The sequence below is a fragment of the Canis lupus genome, chromosome 6 (assembly GCF_048164855.1).
Source record: "Canis lupus baileyi chromosome 6, mCanLup2.hap1, whole genome shotgun sequence".
Taxonomy (NCBI): Eukaryota; Metazoa; Chordata; class Mammalia; order Carnivora; family Canidae; genus Canis; species Canis lupus.
In genome coordinates, this window is record NC_132843.1 from 76,780,781 (window position 1) to 76,804,887 (window position 24,107).

Below are 24,107 nucleotides of genomic sequence, written 5' to 3' on the forward strand. Positions count from 1 at the left end.
CACAGGCAGAGGGAGAAGCAGGCTCCATGCACCAGGAGCCCAATGTGGGATTCGATCCCAGGTCTCCAGGATCGCGCCCTGGGCCAAAGGCAGGCGCCAAACTGCTGTGCCACCCAGGGATCCCCTAGAAATCTTTTTAAACAGAAGAATGACCTAGTAGAAGATTTGGTGAAAGGTATTCTAAGGTAATTACTTTAATTGCAGTGAATTGATTATTTTCCATGTTAGCCTTCTACTAAACATTATATTCTGAAGTACCTCTGACTTACAACAGATAAACATATATAGCTAATGATGTCCTAAACATGCGTAGTAGTCTGTTCATGAAACAAAATTCCAAATCCTTGGTGCTTTTTTCCTCTCTTAATTAGCATTAAGCATCAGTTTTTAACCATTGTTTTTTAAGTTCACTAAAACAAAGCAGGATTAGATAGGCCTTAGGTTTTTTCATTCATTCAGCAAATACTTGGGTGCCTACTGTGTGTCTAACATGTTCTAAACATTGGGGACAAAGTATGAACACGAGTAACATAGCAAATCACTTCAGAAGGCATTTTAAAGTCTAGAGTTAAAGTCTAAAATCTTATCAGCTGTTAATTTATTTTTCTCTCGTATTCTTTTTTCTTAAGAGGACATCACAGATAGATCTGAGAGTTTAGAGACTTTTCTTGGACTTATTTGGATATTGTGTGTATTGGTGGTACTTGTTCATTTAACAGTTTGATGCTTAATTAGCAATAGCTTTTTTTAAATGAGATATGTACATGCCAGACTAGTTTTTAAGAAAAGTATTGATGTTGCTTACTATTCATTGATTATTCACAATGCAATAGCTACTCTAGTAGTATCCAAGGCTTTGATGCTCTTCATTGGACAGTTTTCACAAATGGTAGCTACGTTATAAGTAAGTGTGCATAATATTTTACTTACTTAGGCATCAGAATTCTTTATAATTAGTTTATGACCTTATAACTAGGTGGTGTTTTTGAATGAGTGGATAAAAAACGCTGTGCAATTCTGAACTGATTTCATCAACTGATAGGTGTTGCCTGATTTCCTGTGAACCTATTTGACTGACAGACCAATTTTACATGGTTATTGTTGGAAAATTCAGAATCTATTTGCCATTTTCTTTCATTTTTTAAAAGATTTTATTTATTTGAGAGAGTGCAAGAGAGAGTGAGCACGGGGAGGGGAGAGGGAGGAGCAGACTCTCCACTGAGCAGGGAGCCCAACACTGGACCCCAGAACTCTGGGACCATGACCTGAGCCTGAGGCACATGCTTAACCGACTGAGCCACCCAGGTGCCCTGTATTTCCCATTTTAAATATTTAAACTGCTTGTATATTTGAGCTGTTTGATTATTTTTCAAGATCATTCAAAACTGTAGAAGATTTGTGACTATGTTGGACTTAAAGATCCTTAGATTTGGTCTGTGTTTAGTTTTACCAACTTTAAAGCATGAATACACACACCGCAACGGTGATGGCAGCAATGAAACCGAGATTATCCTTATCTTCATGAATGCAATGACAAAACATCCTAATCCAAAACAGAATATTGCTGGCGGTTCTGGGAGAGTCTGGGGACAAGATGCTTTTGAAAGGTACTAAGAACATTTGTATTAAAAATAAAATCTTCAGTCTTCTGTTTCCAAAATACGGACAAGCATGCTAATAGAGACACATTACTATAGATTTCCACCTTCTGTCTCCGAGATGTTTCTTTTACTTAGCAGTTACCATCCATGTTTTATAGTTTTTTTCCTCAAAAGATTTTTTGCTTAGTGAATCTGCGTTTGAACTTGTTATGATTGGGAATTGGGTCCATCAGTTGAGATAAGCCAGGTTTTCAGGCAGATACTTTGTTTTAATGAAGATCAACGATTGCCTCCTTTTGTGTGTGAACCAGATTTGTGAAACCACTTTAGACATACATTTTTTACTTTATACCTCCCTGGGAGGAGGGAATGAATCTCTCCCAGTTCACCATGTGCCTCAGCAAAGCTTTCTTGATAGATCTATTAAAGTCTTATTCAAGTCTTGTTCTGACTTGAACTAAGAGTGTCATTTCTTGAATTATAGTGGTCTAATATGAAACATAAGAAATTTAAGAAATACCAAGTTTTGACATATTGAAAGTTAACAGCCACCTCTGACCACTATGAAATGTAACCTTTCTGTATATAATGAGCACTAGGCAGAGAGAGGAAATACCTCCTATCTGGAGACAGTGCTGCCTGGATCCTTCCCAGCTCTGGTTCTTCCCCTTCCCATATCCCCTTCCTAAATGAGCTCCTACTTAGCCATAAGACCCTCTGCTCACTTCTTCAGCCGGAAGAGTTCCTTTACACCCCCACCCCCACCCCAAACTCTGTTAGATGCTCCCTTATCACCTTGCATTTTTCACCTGTCAAACTTCTCACACTCCCCATCAAAGCCTGTCTTTCTAACTAGACTGCAGGGTCCTCGGGGGCAGAGTTCCCATCAGTTTTGTGCAGGTTTTATGCCGAGTGCCTAGTGTAGTCCCTGGCCTATAATAGGCCCTTAAATAAAGTGGTAAGGATGTAAACATAAAAATACTCAAATGGATTAGGTTAAAGGTTTTTAATTAGATCTGTGTCATTGGCCATGTCCGCGTCAGTGAAATTGAGTGAGAACACAAATTGAGTCAGCCTGAGACTGTAGAAGAAAATGGTGGTGCGGTATGTGAATTGCCAAAAATGGAAAAAGACCTGTGGCATTAGGAGATTTGATCTATAATTATACTGACTTGCTTCCCATTGTGCATTTTGACCTAAAAATAAATTTACTAGGGCCTTCCTCCAAAATCAGCTGTGATCGTGTTATTTTTTTATCTATCCTAATTTTATGGCTATCTGTGCATTAAATGTGTTAAGGTGACAGCTAAATTGCCTTCCCAACAACTAATTCTGGGTTTTTAGCATGTGTGCGGTTGGTTTTGCCTTACTGATCAGGTTCTCCTCAAAACGTTTAGCATTGTGACTGATTTTTACCTTTCCTTTCTTGGAGAACATTGATCTCCCCACTCCCCAGGATATGATGGATTTGGAAGCTGTTTTTGTTGTTGTTGACTGCTTTTTATAGTGACCTTTTGCTGTCTCCTGAGCAGTGGGCATAAGTGGGCACAGATATAACAGGAGCATACTCAAGGAGATTTTTTGCTTTGTTTTTATATATGCCTTTTCTTTTTCTTAACTGTGCCCGAACTGACTTAAACATTAAAGACTATTATTCTTAACTTTTTCTCAACTAATGAGAGTGTTGTACTGAGTACACAATGTACTTGTGAGCAACACACACTGAAGTTGAGGTTAATTTATGGGTGTATTTCTTCTTGTATTCTTAAAAGTTGAGACCCACGTATTCATGCTAACCAAAGTGTCATCCAGGAAAACAGCCTTTCAGAAAGCTGAAAATTGTTGAATTTGATAAGAAAACAGGTACCTTCCTCGTATAGTCTGAACTGCAGTTGTTTTCTGCACATTGTATGATGGGTGTAAGTCTTAACTACAAATTGGTGAGGAAATAACAATGGATGAAAGGGGCCAGAGGGAGGAGAAAGGTAGTATTGTTATTTGTTTCAACAGAGTTTGCATAAAAAAATTATATGTAAATGTATAAAGCTGGGTTTTGTTGGACTTAACTCAGTTTGGTGATTGGCTACTTTGTCTTCCAGATAAGTTGTCGTTTGTTTCTGTTTTAGTTTCCTGAGGCTGTACCAGTGGGTGCATACTGAAATATGGAAAGTGAAAATGAAAATCTATAAATCATTTTCTTTGTTAAAGCATGTACACAGGATCTTGGCCCTAGAAGATGACCTTATTTCAAAGGAACTGTGCGATAATGCAGGAAAGAGATAATTTATGCTGCAATTTTTAACTACCTGGAAGATTTATGTTACCAGATCATCTTTCTAATTGTCATTTTATTTAAATTTATGATAAATATGTTTAGAACAGTAAAATGATTAGTGGAAATTATTTTTACTTGTGAAAGGATATAATTGAAATTATTTCCATAGCTATTGATGTATTATCTTTCTACTTAATTTTCGGTTCGGTAATGCATTCAGGTGATGGTCAGGCATATCAGTTGTGATGTTTGATGAAATAAAAAAATCAGGTCCATCAAAGTAAATATTCTGAATTATTGAACTTTCTCTTACTTTCACAGTTCCTTTTAAAGGTTTGAAATACCAGCATCCTGTGTGTAGAACAAGTTGTTACTGTGGTCATTGTTCAGTATTGTTATTTTCCGGCCATTGTGCAGGCTGGCAAGGAGTACAAAGATTCTAAAGTCAGTGACAAAGCAGGCAAGGATGTCTTGCCGTAACTCCGTAGGTCTGAAAGTGGACAGAGAGAGACTCAGAGATCAGAGCAAAACAATTTATTATAGCACAGGAAATAGCAGGAGCATCGGGATAACAAGCAGATTCTTTTACCCGCAAATCCCATGGAGGTTGTAAGATGGGCCTGGGTGGTTGCTGTGTTTTCACTGAGCTGGGTCAAAGCCTAGGAGTCCAGGGCTGAGGGCTCACCACCATTCGAAGCAAGTGGTAAGTAAGCAAGCGGGTCCCCTCATGGGGGCAGGCAGGGAGCACTGCATCCCCCTGCAGTCATGCTGTGGTTGCCTTGACCTACATGATTAGCTACAGAAATGGCCGAAGGACAGAGGATTGGTTGGTGTACTTGTGGTTTGGTGCACTTGGTCAGAAGGCTGTATGGGGGCTCTTGGGACCCATGATAGATAGCCTTTTCAAATAGTCCACCCTTTGGCTGTAAACATTGGCTGAAGTCAACTTTCACATGAGTATGCCACACCGTCAGCAGTTCAGATTAGAGATGCTGAGACCAAATCCATTCGGATGGTCTCATGCCACACTTGATGAGGATGATTGTCAGTCGGATGAAGCCAACCTGCAGTTTTCATCTCAGGTACCCCAGGATTCTGGGTTCAGCCAACTGAACAAAAACCCAGAGAGTACTGATTGGTCTTATTTCAGGTAATTTAACTTCCTTTCTTGTGAGATATGTGGATTGTTCCACCGTCTGGTGATACTAAGTCCTATATACTCTGCTCAGCCAGGGTGTAGTTTAAGGCTAGAGTGTTACCCGTATGGCTTGTGCAAGAGAGTTCAAACTGATGTACTGACCTTCTAGAGCTTGTATAGCCTCGTTGGCTAAAATTAAGGATAGGTTCCTGAGCATTTGCTCTGGGGCATGAGCTCTACTGCCAGGGAACAGTACTTGCACTGCTTTATGGGACCAGAAGTCTGTGTCACCTGAGCAGGATCACCTTATTGAGGCACATACTGTCTCCGGTACCAAATAGTCCAACTTAGTGCCAGGCCTCCTTTTGGTAGCCAGAGGCCAGAGGATGAGTAATTTTTCCTTTACTGACTCAGGGTAGCCCACGTTGCTCCCAAGAATTTGCCTTGGAATTTGCAAGTCCCTGTGTGTCTTATCAGGATTAATGGAACCACCCCTGGGCTTTCATGTGAGTCAGTTTCTGTTCCAGCGCCGTTGCCACCTGCCCTTTATTTGAGCGTCTCAGTGCGATACCATTCATGTAGTGGAACCAAGTCTTTGCTGAAGGGAAAGGGCTTGCTCCATGTTGCACGGGTGGAAACAGCAAGAGAATTCTAGGACCCCTGAGGCTACTTATTAGTAAACCTGTCTTGGAACCTGCAGGTGAAGGTAAGCTGATACTGATCTTATGGTACCAAAGGGATTAGGAAAGAGGCCTTAGCAGAGAGAGAGAGGGAGAGAGGGAGAGGCATTAGCAGTGGCCAAGAAGGCATACCCAGGGTCGTCAGTTTGTGCAGTTGATTCAGTCACAGTCACAATATTTGGAATAGCCATATTTGGAATAGCCAGAGCAATGGGCAACAACTGGATTCAGTTGGTGACAATCCACCGTAGGCCTCCAGCTCCCACGAGTCTCTTTCACAAGGCCACACAAGGTGATTTTATTGCAATATCACATCTCTCAGTATTCTTGCTGCCCTTAGGTTTTTCATCAAAATTGTGATTTCTTTTTTCCTCCCTCTTTTTCTCTGTGTTGTTTTTGTTGTGTAACATGAGAGAGAACTGCCTAACTACGTGATGTGTTAATGCACTTGTCTTATTGTCACCTTTAGCAAGCAGATCTTCCACGTTGAGAAAAGACCCCTCGGATTAGTGAGCGCTTAGAGTACAACTGCAGTAGGGAGTGTACTTGCAGTAATGAGAGGAATGGCAGCAGCAGTGCCCAGCAAGGATCCAGATGGATCCAGATGTCCCCACCTGGATTGTTCCAGTAGCTTCTACTTTTATTTTTTATTATTTTTAAAAATATTTTGTTTATTTATTCATGAGACCCAGAGAGAGAGGGGCAGAGACACAGGCAGAGGGAGAAGTGGGCTCCCTGCAGGGAGCCCGATGTGGGACTTGATCCCAGGACCCTGGGATCACACCCTGGGCCGAAGGCAGACGCTCAACCACTGAGTCACCCAGGTGTCCCATAACTTCTATTTTTATTCTGTTTCCAACTTAAGCCAATTGAGTGTGTGGCTTCTGCCCTTCAAGAAAGCTGACAAGATAGCCCCTGGAACATCAGTATCCAGAAAAGCTTCTGTCTCCCACCCTGACTTCCTTCCCCTGCCGTCCTTCTTTGGGAATGGACAGATCTTGGCTCCATCTCTGGTCCCCCTTTTCTTTAAAGGCTGATAAATCAGGGTGCGAGGGTTCAGGGTTAGGTAGCATGTTCTAAGGTTGCCACTCAGCTCTGTTGTTCCTCCAGGACTAGGGGATTGATTTCTGTGGAGGAATCTGGATCTGTAGAGGCATTTTTGGTTTTAACCAGACTGTTTTGGTTTCAACCAGTCGGATGCTTTGGGGCTCCCATAGTTCAGTTTCTGAACCAAATTGTTTTGGTGCTGATTCCATCCATCTCTTTTTAGGGGACTCCTGTTTCAACAATTGTATCCACGTGGTCTTCTAGCAGGGCCCTGTGGAGGGCTTCCAAAAAATCATCATCTCGTATCTCAGCGTACTGCTTGCACCAAGATTTTTAGGAAAGAAACCAGACCTCAGAGACAATGCATGAAATAACAGGGTCCCAAAGGAAATGACTAAGTAAACAAGCAGGTTGGGTTTGCCACAGCTTCATAGGTGTGAAAGTAGACAATGAGACTTAGCTGTCAGAGCAAGACAGTTTTTAAAACTGTCACAAACAGCGCAAGCATCGGTATAGGTACTGCTTGCTCTCCTGCTCACACGTACCTTGGTGAGATGTGATGCACTTGGATGGATGGTGGCTGTGCTTGCAGGGAGTTGGGTTGCAGCTGGGAAATCCAGGACTGAGGGCTCAGCACCTTTTGTAGCAAGTAGCAACCAAACCTGTCAGGGTCACCTAGCAAATGAGCAGTTGTGCTGAAGTTACACTGTGGTTACCTTGATCACTAGATACAGAAAGGGCTCAAGGTCAGCGCACCATGTAGTTTGGTTTACTCAGTGAGACCATACAGGGACATGTGGGACCCGTGACAGATTGGCTCTCCCGACATTATTTTTTAGATAATATCTAAAATGTTACTGTATTTTTCAAATGATATACTTGTAATAGCATAGTAATATATTACATTTGAGTTCTGCTTTCAGAGTTAATAAAATGTATTCATAATTTATGTCACCGAGTCCTCTGTGTAGTAGGTCATGGAAGTGTCACCATCTCCATTTTGTAAAAAGAAGAAAACTGATGCTCAGTGGGGTTCAGTGACACATGGCAGGTTATATGTGTAAGCAGTGGAACCAGATCTTAGATTCATGACTGTTGACTCTCATGTTTTCTTTTCACTACCCTGAGCCAAGTTTACTTGAATGAGTAGAACAGAATCATTTGTAGATTATAAATAAGATTTGTATGCCAGTGATATTTCAGTAAAATTATTACTCTCGAGTCTTTTTTCAAAGTCCTAAAGTAACGATTTGCTTAAGGAAATACATCAGTGTTAAATTTTAGCTTAGTTTATATGTGGCTTATTACATATTTGAATTAAGGTTTTACTGGTTCTGATGTCACGTTGGAAAAGAATGAACAGTGGTATAGGCATTTAAAAGTTTAGTTATTTTTTGTTAATTATGATTAATTATCATAATTATTATCATATTAATATAATTAATTAATTATATGATAATTAATTATCATATTAATTATCCCTGATCGTATGAACCCCAACGTCTTATAATTTGATTAGTTATATATAAATCACAGCTGAGAGAAAAAGTAGATACTGGCATCTCTCAAGTTGAAAGAACTAAGGATCATTCAAACTCTGAGTAGAAGGAACAGTTGTAGGATACCGCTGAGTAGACTATCATCATAGCAGTCAGGCTGATGTTAGGTCAGACTTTCCATTATTAATCCTTCTTTTGGTTTTTATAACTTTTGGTTGAAAATTCTTTCCAGGGAACAACTTGTATACAGATTTTGAGCCTGGGAGCAAAATATCTCATGACCCACTTACGGGCCTCTTTAAACATTCAGATTAATGTTAATGGCTTTTAAGATGAAGGCTAATTTTATGTTTCAAAATATTTCAAAATATTTATTCTTTTGGAATCAACAACTTAAAATTATTTTATTCGTTCCTTGTGAGGCTGCATTGTATTTTTAGAATTATACTCAAAATAGCTACAAAGCTCTGATGATAAGCTTTTAAAAATTATAAATGTAACAACTCAATTGAGCAGCGTTAATTGATTTTAAGAAGTCAGAATGAATAAAGAATTTGTATACTGTTTTCAAAGTCCAAATTTAACTCGGTTTTGAAAAAAAAGGAAGGATGTTATTTTGTGTTTACTTATTTGATTTGTATTGGCTCTGTAAACAAACGTTAATTCAAAAATACAATATTGTTTTAGGGTTTTCCAGAGAAACAGAACCAATAGGACACACACAAGATTGTAAGGAATTGGTTCATGTAATTATGAAGCCTGGAAAGTCTTGAAATCTGCCATTTGTAGGCTGGAGGCCCAGGAAGGCTGGTGGTGTCGTTCTGGTCAGAGTCCAAAGGCCCCAGCCTTTGACTCGGAGTCCAAAGAACTCATTTTGTATGTTCTAGTACAAGTGTGAGGATCTCAGAACCAGGAGTGCCAGTGGGAGATAACTTCTAGTGTAAGTCTGAAGGCTTGAGAACTAGTAGAGCCAGTGGTGTAAGCCCCATTCAAAGAGCAGGAGAAAACCTATGTTCAGCTCAACAGTCAGTCAGAGGGGGTGAATTCTAACTTGCTCAGCCTTTTTGTTATATTCAAGTTCCCAAAGGATTGGATAGACCGACCCACTTTGGGGAGGACCATCTACTTAACTTAAGTCTACCAATTCAAATGCTAATCTCATCCAGAAACACCCTCACAGACAGGGCTCAGAAATAATGCTAACCAATATCTGGGCACCTCATGACCCAATCAGCTTGACACATGAAATTAACCATTCCAAATACCATGAATAATTCTCTCCTCCACTCTTAGTCATTTTATTTCCAAAAGTGCTTGTATTATACTTGAAACAAATGAGACAGATGAAGATGTTCTGATGAAAATTTTCCTTGAGCATTGTTTTTTTCCCCTAAAAAATGTCTAAAAAATATCCAATATCTCTAATATGATCAGAATTGCCATCAGAATCCACTGTGAAAATTCATAATTCAGTTCATTTTAGGGTCATCATATGGAGACAATGCTGCCAGTTTGCAATCAGTTTGCAATCAGACTCTTAGAGACTCCTATAAATTTCAGCGTGCCTCCAACCTTCCTAAATCTATGCCCTGATATTTTTTCATGAAACAGGCAGACCAGCTCAAACTGCCAGGTGGAGTTTTTTGTTTTTGTTTTGTTTTATAGAGATATATATTTGTATTTTATTTAAACTCAGTTTGCCAACATCTAGTATAACAACACCCAGTGTCAAGTGGAGTTTTTATGCCATTAGTTTTCTTTAATGTTTTTTTAGGTGGGTTAAGATTTAACAAAATTAATACTTAATTTAACAAAGTTAATATGCTGTTTTATGAAATGCAGAAATTAAAATACAGTTTTTCTAAATGAAGAATCATAATAATTATAAATATAGAAATTTAGTATTTTTTTCCCTAGAAAATTTTGTTCTTTAATTCCACCATATATTAGGAGGTTGGCCCAAGAACAGAAGGATGATAATTTTTCTTTTATTTGCAACAAGTGGAACTTATTAGAGTATTGACTTTTCTAAGTCAGAAGGATTTTGCTATGTTTTCTATTAGATAAATAGTAAAGAGGTGTAGTCATAGATTTTATATAGTGTTTGGTGTGTTAGCTGTGATTTTCTTTGATGTGTCTCATGATATCACTTTTATATCTTTAAAGTGTTTTTAAAACGCTAACAGAGATCAACATTCAAGTTTGCAAGTCACTTTTATTTTAACTCAGTGGATTAGGAACCCTCAAACCAGGAACCTAATCCGTGAAGCAGTCCTTGGCTGTTAATTCTCCTTTGGGGGCGGTGGGTAGGGCCTGGCCCAAGCTAATAATATTTCTGGCAGTTGCTTTTATAAACATTGTTGTCCTAAACATTCTTTTGTATGTCTTTTGTGCACATGTGGGAGTTTCTTTCGGATATTACCCATGAGGGGAATTAGGGAGTCATGGAGCATTGCCTGCCACTTAACAGTATATGGGAGTTCCAGTTGCTCCTTAGCTTGGTTTTATTTTGCCAGAATTTAAAGTTTTTATTCTGATAATGGATATGAAATGGTATTCTATTGTTAATTTAGTTTGCATATCCTTGATTTGTACCGAGGTTGAATACTTTTTCAGATGCTCTTTTGAAAATTACCAGTCTGTGTCTTTTGCCAATCTTGAAAAAATTGGGTTACCTTTTGTTTACATACTGGTTGTGTACGTATTACGAGGATTTTTTTTTTCTGGTCCGTGACTTGTTTTTGCATTTTTTTCAGTTGTCTTTCTTGACGAATAGACTGGATTAGTCAGTGTCTAATGGTCTTATCTTTCTACTTTGATGCCATGAAGATACTTTTCTGTTTTCTTCAAAAAATTTTAAAGTTTTACTTTTCACATTTAGGTCTTTATTCCTCTGTGCATAGTGCAAGATGGTAATTCTTATGTGTATGTAGGCATGGAAGTGTATTATTTCTTATAAAAATAATTGATAACCAGTTGTCTCTGTGCCACTTAAGTAAGCCTGTTCTGTCAGGCACAAAGTTTTCATACATGAGCGGTTCTGTTTCTGGGATGTTTTTCTGTTCTTTTGGTCTTGTTTTTTCCTGCTTCACTTGTACTTTCAGTAAATTTTGATATCTGTTTGGGAAAAGCTCTTTAGCTTGGTGATGTTTTTAAAAAATTTCTCGGCTATTTTTGGTTTTTCTTTCATATTTCTTTTTTTTTTTTTTTAAGATTTTATTTATTCATGACAGAGAGAGAGAGAGAGAGAGGCAGAGACACAGGCAGAGGGAGAAGCAGGCTCCATGCAGGGAGCCTGACATGGGATTCGATCCCAGGTCTCCAGGATCACACCCCGGGCTTAAGGCGGCGCTAAACCGCTAGGCCACCAGGGCTGCCCTTCTTTCGTATTTCAAAGTTAGTTTTGTAGACATGCAAGCGCACACACTGCCTTTTAGGAAACTGTCCATTTCATCTAAGATTTTTAGATTTATTGACATAACATTATTATTTGTATTCTTTCTTCTCCCTACATTTCTTTTTCTACTGGATTTGTAGTTATGCCCTCTGAGATTCTTCTTATCTTTGCATTCTTTTTTCTTGGTCAGTCTTGCCATAAGTTTATCTGTCTTTTTAATGTTTTTTTTTTTTTTTTTTTTTTTAAGAACCAGCTTTTAGTTTTGTGGAGTTTTATGGTCTTTATTTTCTATTTATTTCTGTTGTTTTTAAATTTTTATAATCTGGTAATTGATTGGATGTGGGGGTACAGGGTTGAATGAAAGACACTCCAGGTTCCATCATAGTGACCAGGTGGATGGTAGTGTTTACTGGTTGAAGTAGAAAATAACTGGAGGCAGTTTGTGGGGAAAGATGTTTAGTTCACTTTTGGATATTTTAGTTTGTGGTGTCTGACACTCCAGGTGGAGCTGTTTATAGGAGAGGCTGGGCCCGAGGTGGTGATTTGCTATTTGCTACTGGTAAGGATAATCAGTGGAGAGTAGTGGGAAGGAGGAAAGACACAGTGATTAGAGGTCAGTGGGAAGCCTTCGTGGCTCCGTTAATACCGTCACCATCCCTATATCTATTCAATCTAAAGGTCTCTGTATTGACCTTTAGACATATTTGTATCTTTCACTAGACTAAAAGGACAGGGAATCTTCACCTCCTCATTTTTTTTTTTTTGAATTAAACATGTTACAAAAATTGACATGTTTGTATCTTTCACTAGACTAAAAGGACAGGGAATCCTCACCTCCTCATAGGGCCTAGTATAGTCAAAGTGTTGGATATGTGTTTGTGGAATCAACCCTATTGACTCTCCTTTAGTTTGGTCACGGATATGTGATTTAACAGGAATATATTATGGATGCTCATTATAGAGGATTCAAGACAATTACCAATTTTAACCACTAAAAATATTTCCCCTATTGTGAACTGAAAGAGGGCAAGGATTGACTTTTTTAAAATGAAATTTTAATTCGATTTTTGAACTTAACCTGAACATGAGTATTTTTTGTTTGAAGGAGACATTTATTAATCTACCATATTTAAGGAGGAAAAGTACTTTTCAATTATCAGAGATACCTCTTTTAATGAAAAGGTATTTACAGATGTATCTTCTGTTACTGCTTTTGTTTCTGGAGGGCATTTATCTTCTTGGATTTAGGTCTTAACTATTGAAGATTAATAGTTATAACTTGCCAATTAAAAATAATCCAGACTCTTATGTATAGGAAAATTGGAAAAAGTTTCATATTATTAATTTTAAAGCATAATACTTCTGAACAGCTCAAAGCACATTATTGTTCACAGGATAGTGTGTAAAAAGCTATACTTAAACGTCAAGAAAGGGTCATACAAGCTTACTCAGTGCAGCAATCAAGTAAAAAAAAAATGACAAGAACAGAGTTCTTGGATGATTTGTCTTCTTGATTTTTTAGAAATTAAAGCTGTCTGGCTTTGAAACAAACATTTCTATGTGGAAAGTAACATGTATTTACAGTTTGGAGTAAGCTTTCCTAGAAAAATTCTCCAGCTTGATGCTTTGGAGATGGACATAGCTTTGAATCTCCTTTCCTTATTCCTGTTAGGAATGCCTTCAGCTTCAAGGAACAACAGGGGTACAAACAAAAAGAGGGGTTTATTTTTCTTACATAATGAGAAATCTAGGAGTCTAGATAGCTGCTGGCTTTGGTGTAATGTTCAGCGATGTCAGGGCTGGTATCTGATTCTTTACCCCTTCTCCTGGAACATCATGGCTTCTTCAGCTTGAGGATCGTATCCACAATGCAGGAAGGGAGAAAGGGGGAAGGACAGAAACAGCTTTCACTGGGACAAGAAACTTTTGCTGATTTTTTTTTTGGGGGGGGCGGGGGAGGATAATAGACTTTTTGCTTATGTTTGGAAAACTAGGTCGCATATCAATCTTAGCTGAAAGACAGGCTGGGAGATTACTTTGCTTTTTAGCATCTGTGGCATAAGTATGCAAGGGAGAGGTTGGGAATGCATGTGGGGTTGGTCAGTCTACCTCAGTGACCATGGGGTGCCATGGCTAACCTGAATAAGCCTGAGTTTCCTCTTGGGCATAGTAATAGCACCACTAGGTGAGACTTGGACTTTTTGTGTGCTATTAAATCTTTCACATCTAGAGCAATGTCTTAACAGATGTATCTATTCAGAATTAATAAGTGAAAATCATTATGAGAATTACATGAGTAATGCATTTAAGGCACTTAGCCCAGTGCTTGGCATATAGTAACCTATAAATGATATATCTACTTTTGTTTTCAACATGTGCAGTGATTGTTATCAATTTAGTATACGAACATAAATAGAAATTGTCACGATTTGATTACATTTGTCATTTTGTCACTTAATGTGTATTTGAAGGTTGTTTTCTTGACAATTAAGATTTCTAAAATAATAATTTTAATTAATATGGTAGCTGCCTTACTATGTAAATAAAGAGAAACATGGATGCTTAATGTGACAGTGACAGGCTATAGTCACCATAAATGTGGAAATGTTTTAAATCACTTTCTTTAAAAATGTAAATTAAATGTCATTGTTTAAAGAAGAAACTATTTATTGAAGTGCAACAGACAAAACCAGTATATTTAAGTATGGAGCTCAGTAAATTTTTACAAAATGAACATACTCATGTGACCTCCCCTCCCCCCAGGTGAAGCTAACAGAACATTGTCAGTACTATAGAGGCCTTCCTGTACTCCCTTCTGGTCATTACTCCTTTCCCTTGATTCTTCTTACTGGTCTGATGGTCGTGAGAGGGGGTGGGAGTAGATCCTAATGGGAGCTTGTATGTCCTACAAGGTAGAAGCATCAGTATTGCTTGTAGGAGAGCAGGTACTGGGCCACTTTCGCAGGCCTAGAAATTTTAAGACGATCTGGAGTTTCAGGGTTTTCAAGTATTGACCCACTTGTCCTTACAGGAAGTCTTAAGGGTCTCAGTTCTTCCTAGGCCGGAGGATCCTGACCTCAGAATAGCAGTCTTGGCAGCGTTGAGTATTCAGGATTGAGTATTCCAGCTTTCTTTGAGGATCTGCTGCCCTGATAATTAGCTCCTAGGCCCCAGTCCTCCACCCTTGCTGCTTTCTAACCGCACCGGATGAAAGAAGCCTTCTTACTTTTCACTTGTCACCTCAAATCCTTCTTGGTTTTTCATCCCCCCCCCCCCCAATGTGTTGCCATCCCAGCAACAGCTGATTCCATAGACCTTATAATTGCCACTTCCTGTCAACCTCTGAGAAGCCTGAGCTTATTCCACCTGCCAATGCATTTCCTTCAGCTGGGATCCTTTGCCCTTTTCCTGACTAAGTTTGTAATTTCTTAAAAACTTCGGTGAATTGAAAGGGCTCGCAAAAAGGCCTGTGCGTACTTCACCCATCACCTGATCCAGCTGCAGAATCTGGGCTTTGGGTCTGCGTTCTGGACCGCTCCCCTTGGCAGCCAGCGTGGACCGGATCCTCCAGGGACAGACCCTGGCCTAGAGCTCTGCACGCACTGCCCGAGTTTTGTAGAACGTGTGGGGGGAACGCCACCTGCGAAGGACGCAGGCCTGAGCCGAAGGAGCAGAACTGTGGCGCAAGGGGTCTGGACCTTTGTACCCTCGCGGTGGCAGGGTGGCCTGGAGAGGGGCTCAGCTGTGACCCCAGGGCCGCGACTCCCTGCCGCTCGGGGAGCCACCTGGAGGGGTGGCCCCGCAGCCGCTGCACCTGCTGGATATTGATTTTCAGACTTTGTTCTTTTCCAGGGCACACACTTAATGCTATTAATTAGTTATCGGGCGGCCCAACTCTTTCCCACCCAGGCCATTCAACGTTTCTCGGCCTGCTTGTTCTGTTTGTTGCCGAGGGAGGAGGGAGAGGTTTTCAAACCAGCAACTCTGGATTGTAAAATTGTCTTTTTTTTTTTCCCCTTTCAGTTCCATCAGTTTGTACTGTGTAGTCTCTGGCAGTGTTACTCAAATATAGAATTATCGTATATTACTGTCTTGAGTCTTATTTTGATGAGATACTCCTCGATTTTTAGTAGTGCCTTTTGTCTTAAAAATGTAGTCATGCTAGCTTTCTTTGGGGCAGTATTCACATAATATTTCTTGTTCATTCTTTTAAGATAGCTTCCTGTGTTCTACTATGTAGGACATATCCTAACATCTAGAATTTAAAAAAAAAATCTTACATTTTGTCTTATAATTGGAGCTTCTAGTTAATTTACATGTAATGTCATTACTGATAGATTGGGATTTAAGCCTATCACCTTCTTATTTATTTTCTCTGCGCCAGTTCTTCTTTGTTCCCATTTTGCCCTCCCTCTTGGCCTTCCCTTTTTAGCCATTCCATTTTTGTCGTTGTTATTCTACCCCCTGCCCAGTTACCTTGCTAGATATATATTCTTTCACTGTTCTATTAGTTGCAGTGCATCTTTTGATCTGTTTGAGCCAGCGTAAGATTAGGACTTTTGTTTGTTTCTTTTGTGGAGAGTCCATTCGTCTCTTCTTTATAAATTGCAGTTTTGGAATGAAGTTCTCCTTATTTTCCACCGATTTATGGAGCATATTGATCATAATTAAAGTTCGTTCCTGAGGATTTGAAGATCTGGTTCACTTTGCAGACTCTTTCTGTTGTTTGCTGCCCACCCCACCCTTTCTTTTAGGTTCTTGGCTAACCGAGTGATTTTTTTTTTTTTTAATTGTGTATCAGATGGGTGTGAAAACTTGTAGAGACTCTGAATAGTGTCACCATCTCCAGAGATGGTTCAGTTTTTTTCCCCTAGTGGGCATACCGCCCTTCATCTTGATCAAGGGAAGGCTGGCCTTAGGGGTCCTGTCTGAATGTTTAGGGTGTTTACCCAGGCCTCTGCCCCTTCATGCTTTCTGCACTCCACTTTTGTCTCCCCAGCACCACGAGTCTGCCAAAATCTCTGTTTTGCTTTTTATCCTGTCCACTGCTTTCTTTTTGGTTTCTTGGATTATTTGTGTTAATAGACTTTACTGGGTACCTTCCCTCAATTCTGTATTTAATCATATTGAGTTGTTGGGATCCATAGCATTTTTGATAGTATTTAGGATAACCACAAAATATTTTAGTCTTATTTCAGTATGAATTTAATAGGTGTGGTTTTTGTTTTATCTCATTGACTCATTTTATTAATTGCATTTGAAAAACCAGGAGTTTATGGTGGAAATGGGCAAGCCCCAAGTTTAGTACAGAGGGTTTCAGATAACAACGGCCGATACAGTATTTCTGAGGTTCCAGATTTCATTGGGCCACAGTATAACGAACGTTACTTCAGATCAAAGGTTGGCAAACTGTGGCCTGTGGGCCAAATGTGGCCACTACCTTTTTTTGTAAATAGAGTTGTATTGGAACACAGCCACTCCTCTTCCTTTATATATTCTCTGTAGCTGCTTTGCCCGTTACAGAGTTGAGTGAGTGCAGCAGAGATTGGATGGCCTGTGAAGTTTGAGATGTTTACCATCTGGCCCTCTTTATAAAAAGAGTTTGTTGATCTCTGTTTTAGATAACCAAACTTAAGAGATTCAGTTAGTTCTTTTTATAGAAATCCATCATTAATATATTTTTTAAAGATTTTATTTATTCATGATAGACATAGAGAGAGTGAGGCAGAGACACAGGCAGAGGGAGAAGCAGGCACTGGACTCAATCCCGGGTCTCCAGGATCACGCCCTGTGCCAAAGGCAGGCACTGAACCGCGCTGAGCCACCCAAGGATTCCCATCATTAATATTATAAGGAATTGGCTATAGCTTAAAAAAAGACATTTTTCTCACTGTCTCCTCTCTTGTCCTCACTTGATTTTGTTAAAATTGCTTTTCTGTTCCCATTTCTTTTTCTGGAACCTCACTTTGTTGATGCTGATGGGCCACCGGAGAATCCAGGTGACATGGAGAGGCAATCGGGGTTCCTGCCCTGGAGATGGGTCAGGTGTCGAGGAAGCAGTGAAGGGCTGGGAGGTGCGCCTTCTTCCCCGCCAGTGACCATTAACCAGAAACTCTTGAAAGTCACTCGGAAGCTCTTATTTCAAAATAGGTCATCTCTGGCTGCTGGTTGGAGGCGAACTCTGGTTCGAAGCCAGCAGAACGGGGAGCCTCTGTTCAGCCAGAGGCTTTCTACCAAGCGCGTGGCAGCCCCAGCGGGCACTGTGCTGTGGGATTAGCCCCAAGCCCCCCGCCACGTCTGCAGACAGGCTGCGCCGGCCTTCCCCGCCCCGCGTCCTGCCTGCGCCCCGTGGGGCGCCCTCCACGGGCAGCGGTCCTGGAGCTGCGGCCTGTCTCCACCGCAGAGAACTCAGGCGCCGCGCGGGCCGCCCCAGCCTGCAGCCTGGGTTCCACTGGCCGAGGCCGCCCTCCCCGCGCCACCCCTTGCCCTAGAGCCCTCAGCCGGCCCGGGATTGGCAGGGGAGGCCCGCCTGGCGCTGCGCCCTCCGCGGACGCTCGTCCGGGAAGGTGGTACCCCAGGCTGGTGGCCCACGGCGGACCGTGCCGCGCCTGCATCCGCACCTGCACCCGCACCTGTACCTGCACCCGCACCTGTACCCGCACCTGTACCCGCACCTTCACGTGCACCCTCACCTGCACCCGCACCTGCACCCGCACTTGTACCTGCACCTGCACCATCACCCACACCAGTACCTGCACCTGCACCCGCACGTGCACCCGCATCGGTTCCCACACCCGCACCTGCACCCATACCTGCACCTGCACCCGCATCTGCACCTGCCGTGCTGCGTGCACAAGGTGGGCAGGCTGGGCTCCCCTACTGTCCCTTCTGCCCTCCGTGGGGGGTGTGCCCCGGCCTGTTGTGCCCCAGCGCCCCCTTACCCGGGTCCACTCTGGCTCAGGGAGGAGGAGGCGCAAGGAAAAAAAATAGAAGCAAAAATTTGTTGGTTAATGAAGTGTTGCTGCTGCTGCTGTTTTTTTTTTAATTTTTTTTTTAAGATTTTATTTATTCATGAGAGATGCAGAGAGGTGGAGACACAGGAGGAGGGAGAAGCAGGCTCCCTGTGGGGAGGCCGATGAGGGACTCGATCCCAGGATCCTAGGGTCACGCCCTGGGCCCAAGGCAGACGCTCCACCACTGAGCCACCCGAGCAGCCCTGCTGCTGCTTTTTAAGCGAGCATCAACACATTGGAATTACAAGTGCTTTTAAAATAGAACACTTAATATGACATTTTCATGAACCCTTCAGATGGCATTTGTAGGGGTTTCTGCGCCCTGCCAGTAATTTCGGAAGTCTGCTAATCTTTGCGATTAAAAGCTTTATGTAAAATTGGAGGCCGTTGATATCGATGATGTATCACAGCCCTTTAGAAGGTGCAACGCTGAGATTTGGGGTGGAGAGTCCGGTTATGACAGGTCGTGGTCACTGAGGGCTGCACCTCACAAGCTGCTGCCTGACACCGGCTTCCTGGGGTGTTGGTGACACTTGCAGCTTTTTGGGAGGGGGGGAAGAAGTGTTTTATATGGTGAAGAGGAGAATGGAAACCTTTCTCATCTTTTAAAAAGAGAAAGTAGACTGTGCATGAATTTCTCTTTTACGTGGACCTCTAGCCACACTCCCAGCTTCCAGGAATAGGCCTTATCCTCAAGCTCATGGAAAAGTTTGAGAAGCAGTGTTTCAAACAAACACTTAAGAACTCTGTTTCTTTAACGCCCGAGGGAAGCAAGGATTTCTGTGTGGGACATTGCTAACTCTACCAAAGAAGGGAACATGATCCTGTTGTTGACTCAGTCAGTTTTACTGGGTTTAGGAGGGCAAAACCCGTTTTTGGAGGCAGTATTGAGAGGAGTATATATGTGTATATGAAAACACTTCTTAATCAGTAAAATACTATGGCAGGAACAGTAGGGGCAGAAATAATGGAAGAATCAACCCCACTCCCGGGCCTAAGGCAGGGGCTGCTAGTACCAAGAGCTTGGAAAAAGAGACATTAGCTGAATCTGTGGGTTAGAAAGTGACAGAGGTTGAGTTCAGTGGGTTTACTATGGTTTTCCTTCCTGTTTTCTATTATAAGTTGTTATGCATAGATCCTTTTCAGGAGAGTAGTAGTCTTTGTATTTTGACGATACAATAGAGAACTATAGAGACGAGTCTTAACTAGACTAGAGATGAGCCATATCTTTTGTTTTTTGTTGTGCTGTAACTGTGATTTGGCAGATTTGGCATATATCTCTCAAACCAGCAAATATTAAGATGCTTAAATTTTTTTTAAGTTTAATAGCTTAGACCTATTTATTATTTAAAAAATAGACTCATATTTCATTTATAGATACTGTCTGAAATGACTATTCCAAATATTGTAATTTGGGGAATAAATCCGTTTATATATGAATTTGAAACTAGTGGAGGACTTCAGATGGGTGTGAAAAAAAGGAAGAGACATTCAGAAGAGACCTCCGTATGTGCCTGAGGTGTTTGTATTCCGTGTCAGTTTTCCTTTTTTTTTTTTTTTTTAATACGTAATAACATATAAGGATGACACTTGACAACAGCAGGAACCCATTGGGATTGTCCAGAGCTCCTGCTGCAGTTGCAGTTCCCCCTTCTCCTTCCACTAAGTTACCAGTGTCCTTGAATAAAAACGCTATTGCTTGTGTCTGTTTGGATCCAGTTTAGACTCAGAAAGAAGTTGAGCACGAGCTGCTTCCTTCATGTTCTTTGCCTGAGTCTAAAACAGCTTTATTAGTGGGGCCAACACAGGTGGCAGTTTTGGCAGCCATTGCCAGAATGTTCATCATTTTCAGCCTGGACACAAAGAGCTTAACTGAAAATAGATTGAACCCAATACCTGTTACGTTCAAATACTGTATAGTTCTCAAGTCTAGTTGTGCATCATCATTATCTGTCTTTTTAATGTTAGGAATGGGAAACACTGAAGTTTCTTTGAAGAAGAAACTGCTGCTTCCCTTCCATATTTTTTTTAAATGAGTTTAGGGTAAAGAAGGAGGGTGGGGAGAGAGTAAAATCTTGAGGTCTTAGTGCCATATGTTATTATTTTATAAGTAGAGGATGTTAGATGTGCTAAGGCAAACCAAAAAATTACCTGTATAGTTTTAAAGGCATCCATTTTCTGGCATTTTTGAATTGTAATGTGCATTGACTGTGCAGTTTAAGTTAAAAAAAATGTAACTCCAAACTTAGAATTAAGTCTCAGAATTAAATAAGGCAGAATCAGAATATTAGATAATCATTTAATTAATTAAATTCAATGTGAAGTGAGTTATAGTAAAGCCACAACACTGATTTCAGTAAGTCAGTGGGTATGGGAAGTGGTTGGTTGGCTGATTGTGCTCATTTAGCTTTTGCGTTGGTGGTCCATTGATTAATCTAAGGATTCTGTTTTATATGATACAAACCTTCGTGTCTGAGGCTTTTAACATAATGCATATTAAGGAGGAAGATAAAATTGGGCCAGCAGGTGTCAGCAAGAACCATAATAAAAACATTAGTCCTGCTTATCTCAACCTTTATTTTGTTACTTCAGGGATGCTTCAATGTCAGTCAGTTTTACATGGTATTTCATTGGACACTTACTTGCATCTTAATGTAGAATTCTTTTTTTCACCTGTTTTAGGGAACATACCTAAAGTATAGCAACAGCTCTAAAAAGATTTAGTTCAAAGAAAAAGATGTTTGCCAAGTGCTATGAACTTTTCTTCATTTCAGCGTCTTGAAAAAACATTCCACACAAGTTATCCCAAATAAAAAAGCTTATATTTTATAGTTTACATATTTCTCTGGTTATCTGCATTCTGTTTTTTCAATATTCCATTCCTCTTGACCAGTTAGCCATATGCATGTTTTAGAAATAGGAGTAGGAATTCATAAATATCTGTCTCATAATGGCCTTAATTTTCCAATGAAAATACAGCATTTTTATTCTTTCAGTATACAATTAGCTATTTTATTTTAGACTTACTCTAATTTATTGAGTACTCAAGGGAAGTAATGTATATTTTTCACAGAATTGAAAGGTTTATTATACTTCTTGTTTTACTATAATTTTTAATAGAAATTCTATCTCTTATTTCCTTTCTCTTCACTTGATGACTTGACAAAAATACAAATCCAGTAGGCAAATAGGACATTCGGTATTCTGTGGTAGTGTTACTAGAGTAATAAGCTGTAAAAAAATGAGTAAAGAGAACATCACTGAGACCACAAGGAAGATGATCTGATCTGATTTCTTGTTCTACCAAATAGAACTATTTCACATGCATACTTAACTAAAATCTATTATCTAACCAGCAACTCCATTCCTAGATATTTACCCATGGGAAATGAAAACTTATGTGTGAACCTGTATGCCAGTGTTTATAATGACTTTTTTTATAATTGTCCAAAACTGGAAACAATGCAGATGTACAGTTGGAAAGTGGATTAATAAACTGTGGTATATGCATACAGTGGAGTAGTACTCAGCAATATAAAGGAACAAGCTGCATGCAGCAACATAGATGGGTCTCAAATCATGCTGTGTGAGAAGAAGCTGTACTCAAAAGGCTGTGTTCTATACGGTTCTCATTTATATGTTCTTCTAGAAAAGGAAGAACTATAAGTATAGAATACACATCAGTGGTTACCAGGCATTGCGGGAGGACTTGACTATCAAGGGACAGGAGAGAATTATATGGGCTGATGGAACTGTTCTAATTTTGAATGTGGTGGTGGTTATATTTTCAAAACTTAGAGAAATTGCACATGAAAACACAAAAAATGACAGTTTTACTGTATATAAATTATATCATAAAAAAGATCTTATTTAAAAAGATCTGTAGACTAGAAAAATAAATTGAGGATAAGGATAATGCTAATTTGTACTTTAACTTGTCCCAGACATTTTTTTTTTTTTTTTTTGAGAAAAGGAAGGAGAGAAAAAGGAGGGAGATGGAGGGAGACAGAATCTTAAGCAGTCTCTGCGCCCACCTTGGCTCAACTTGGGGGCTCGATCTCACAACCCTGAGATTATGATCTGAGCCAAAATCAAGAGTCGGACACTTAACCCACTGACCCAGTGGTCCTGTCCCAGACATTCTGATAGGAACCTTAAAACACTTTCAACTCATTTACCCCTTATATTTATATATCGATTTTAAGGTTTTCCATTCTAGGTTTAACGCTGTAATCACTTTCCTCTTTTGATTCATGCAGATGATATTTATTTAAATTTGCCCTGTTGCCTTCATCTGTTATTCCTTTAGCCTTTTATCCAAGATCATTACCATTCTGCACGTTCTTTCTGCTGATTTTTGTTCTGTGGTCTTGTTTGCTTGAGCACCTGATTATTTTTTTAATTTGTTTTGGCTTTTAGATGTGCAGAAATAATTTGTAGAAATAATTTTAAGGCTAAGATATTATCTGTCTCCAGAATGTGTTTTTATTTGTTTCTGTGAGGTGCCTGGGGATAGTAGCTATCAGAGATCACCTCAATTCAATTTCAGGGTTACAGATGATTTAATGCTGAGGTTTGTGTACTAGGGTTAAGACTTTCAAGGTCTCCACTCAAATGTGGAGGTGTTCACCACAGCCCTTTGTGGAACCATGGGCTACAATTTTTGTTTTGTAGCCAAGAGGCTGAAGAAATACTGTACAAGATCTCAGCATCATAAACACCCTCTACAATCAGTATGACACTTACATGAAAAAAGAAAAATCACTTAGATGTTGGACTCACTTCTGGTTTCCTTCATCTCTTAGATACTGGTCTTTTAATTCTGTACTTCCATAGCTCTATGATAATATTAAAGCAGATTAAAAAATATTTTATTTTGTGTAACTAATTGCTAATTCAGAACAATTTTCCCTCTGAAAACATTTTGCCATTATGAAAGCAAAGATTGCCCATACCATTTTTCATACCCATATGGGTATACAAATATGTTTTTCTATTCTTAGTTTATTTAAATATTATTAGAGAAAGAGAGCGCGCGTGCATGCATGGGTGGCGGGGGCGCAGAGGGAGAGAGGGAGGAGCAGATTCCCCGCTAAGCATGGAACCCAACACAGAGCTCCATCCCAGGACCCAGAGATCATGACCTGAACTGAGGTCAGATGCTTAACTGAGTCACCCAAGCACCCTCAAATATGCTTTTCTTAAAAACAGTTTTAAGATAATTTATATTTTTATTAAGCAGGTTACAGTTTTGATTTGGTATATTAGGAATTCCTATTAAAGATCATAGGGAAATATATATTTTCTGTATATTTAACTGTGTACCAGGCACTGTTGGGAATACACCGATATATAAAATAAAATGTACTACCCTTATTTATATTTTGGCAAGATAGATAGCTTAGTTACCAATGAACTAGTCAGTAGTGATAAGAAAAGTATCCTTAGAGTACATAT

At 40.0% G+C, this 24,107-nt stretch overlaps 1 protein-coding gene across 7 annotated transcripts in view; it reads left to right on the forward strand.

The window, feature by feature from the left end:
* Window positions 1-24,107, forward strand: part of NEK7 (NIMA related kinase 7) — a 157,412-nt gene that overhangs the window by 27,045 nt on the left and 106,260 nt on the right. Inside the window, exon 1 of one of the 7 annotated variants that reach the window (XM_072831307.1) lies at window positions 4,355-4,579. The exons of the other annotated variants lie outside the window; for them this stretch is intronic. The gene's annotated coding sequence lies outside the window, so the exon portion shown is untranslated. Of the gene's footprint in view, window positions 1-4,354; window positions 4,580-24,107 lie in introns of those variants that run through there. 7 annotated transcript variants of the gene reach the window in all.